The sequence below is a fragment of the Octodon degus genome, unplaced genomic scaffold (genome assembly GCF_000260255.1).
Source record: "Octodon degus isolate 3935 unplaced genomic scaffold, OctDeg1.0 scaffold00220, whole genome shotgun sequence".
NCBI lineage: Eukaryota > Metazoa > Chordata > Mammalia > Rodentia > Octodontidae > Octodon > Octodon degus.
Genome location: NW_004524796.1, coordinates 3,002,356 through 3,005,270, shown reverse-complemented (window position 1 = coordinate 3,005,270; position 2,915 = coordinate 3,002,356). Strand labels below are relative to the sequence as shown.

At 35.2% G+C, this 2,915-nt stretch overlaps 1 protein-coding gene across 1 annotated transcript in view; it reads right to left on the bottom strand.

Moving 5' to 3' along the window:
- Slc39a12 (solute carrier family 39 member 12) overlaps window positions 1-2,915 on the bottom strand; it is an 83,992-nt gene that overhangs the window by 27,205 nt on the left and 53,872 nt on the right. The gene's annotated exons all lie outside the window — the stretch shown is intronic.

The following is a 2,915-nucleotide window of genomic DNA, read 5'->3' as shown; positions in this document are numbered from 1 at the left end:
CCTACTATTGTTTTTATCCTTCTTGAGATTAGAATTCCTTTGAGGAAGTTAATTTCCTAAACATTTAGGGTAAATACTCTGATTGAAGCTTGTATTTTCAATTTCCAAATTACTATACTGTCCTCAGGTAAGCACTAGGCCAAGGAAAAACTTTACCCTATTAAGACTGGCAATTTTCATGAGATTTGATTTAAAATCTATTTGAGGCCTTGATATGTACTTGTTTTTGGAAAGTTTCAATTTATTTATTTATTTTGCATTTTAGGGATGGGTCTACAGGGTGTTCAGGGTATCACTACTAGATCGGACTCGTAGTGATCCACCTCTTTACAGCCTCCCAAGAGCTGGGATTACAGCTGGGATTGAACTCCCAAACCCTGCATCCACTTGCAGGTGCTTTAATCCACTGAGCTATTTAGCTGGCCCTTTGGAAAGTTTCAATCATGCAGAAAAGCTGAAAGAGTTGGACTGCGGTACTCAAACACCAACTTTCTGGATTCTATAAGAACAATTCAGCGTATTTTATCACACAACTATCCATGTGTCATCCTTTTATGCAACATTAAAGCATTTTATATTTTTATGCACAAAATAGAATTTTAAACAAATTTAAACATGATATTTTAAAGATATTACTACTTGCCCCAGCACAGCATATATCTATGTTAATAGTGGCTTAAGCAAGCAGGTAAAGGTCCAGAGAGTGGGTAGCAAGCCATAGAGGAAGGCAGGGTCCCACATCACCATAAGGAAATGTTTCGGTATGTTTTCCTTAGAGTCTTTCACAAGTATTTATCTTTTTAACCATCCCACCAAACAATTAATCTATTTTTCTTATAATGTATAGATGCAGAAGAAATATATCATGAATAAAACACATTGTTTTAGGGTCAGAGAGAGAGAGCTCAGTGGTCTAAGCACCTGCCTGGCAAGTGCAAGGTCACAGGTTTGATACCTGGTACTGCATGCCATGCCAGCCCCACAGTGAGCTGGCCACTGAGATACTGGGCGTGGTGGCGCACACCTGTAATCCCAATGCTGGAGAGGCTGAAACAAGAGGATCACTAGGAGCCTGAGCTATGTAGTGAAACCCCATACCAAATAAAGAAAACTTAACATTTCATTTTACACAGAGAAGTTGATCAAATACAGGCACAATAAAAGAAATTGTTCAAGTCAGAAAGAGATTTGGCATGAATCATATTTCTGAGCTTCTTGTATCTGGAATTTTAAATATTCTTAAGATAGATTATAACAAGTAATTTTATGAATTTTTAAAGTTTTCACCTTCTTGCTTATTTCTTTTTGTTTAGAAAAGACATCCGAACACTAAGTAGGAGTTTAACACTTTGAGACTCTTCTTTCCCCAGACATGAAATAGATATAGTCCTATTTTGAACCAACCATAAAATTAAACAAAAGATTGTAATAAATACATCAACTGACTAGCAATAGATGTTTAAAAAATAATAACCATAACTAAGAGTAATTTTCTGTTCAGAATGATTTATGTATTTTTAAAATTAGAACTGTCCTGCTTCAAGGTTGTATATGTTGAGATTTTTGGACTTATGTGTAAACATAAGAAGTGTATAATTCTTTATGCCTATTTTTAAAATATATTCTAATTTTTAAATGTTTTTTCATCACATTATGTAGGGATTTAAAGTTCAACATATCAATACTTGATGAAAAATACCTGTTCCATAGTATGCCTAAAATCTTTGATATGCAGACAGATAGTGAGGTTAAGCTTAACAGCCTAAGTTATATGGTAATAACAATAAGCTTGTCTTCTGGATGGTTAATAACCTAAGTTTGCGGACCAAAATTAGAGAAAAAGGAGGGCCGCAAGGAAAGCCAACATTTTGGCCCTAGCCTTCTAAGGTCAATTAAGACTCAGGAAAAAAAAAAAAAAAAAGACTCAGGGCATATGAGAACTTGTACTGTGATGTCATGTAACTTAGTTGTGTCCCAAATTTTCTGACCAAGGAGATTATGGGGCCAAAGAGGAAAGTGATCGATGAGGTAGAGTGTGCCTAAGGAGAGTCACACGGAGAGAAAACATTCTCTCAGGCTTTCACAGAGAGCACATTGGCCAAGCAATAGCCGTGACTCATACACATGGCTGACACTGACAAACGTTCTACAATTTGAAGTACAGGATTTCAGGATAAATCCTGAGGGTATTTCACTGACCTTATCAGATCCAAAAGGTACAACTCTTGTTGCATAGGTCCTGCTTTACCTTGGTCTTAACCACCCAGCAGAAAAGTATAAAAATGAAATATAAGGAGTAAAGCCATGCTGTTATGTTGAGCTACAGGGGACTCAGGTCAACAATTTCTGACATTGCCAGTGAAACGGAAGACACAATACTATTATGGGCTACTGGACTCTTTTAGAATATTTTGCTGTGTTTACATACCTATAATATTCAAATAACAGAACTGAACAAAAAGAGGGTATACAAATGAATGTCCATTTTGTATCTGTGTATTCAAAGTGGTTAGGATAGATATATAGTTACATTCTCTTAATGAATAGAAGGATTTGTTCTAATGGTGTTTGTAAATAGGAGATCATGTCTGCATCTTGTACAGCAAATAACCACTAGGAAGAGAGTATGCAATGTGTTAATTATTGAAACTGTCCTACCAATTTGATTTGAAACTGTCTCATTGCTATTTATCAATAAAATTATGGAAAAAAATAAAATTAGAGCACCATCCCTTACATAGACAATTGCATGAAAATATCATTATTACAGAGCAAGCATCCTGGAAATAAAAAATATAAAGCCTTGAAGCAAAAGATAAATAAGACTTAAAATATACCTTGGCATTTGGTGATACAAGAAGAATAAAACATTTTTCTATCAAAAAGAATCCATGGATGCCTCCAATTAATCCCAA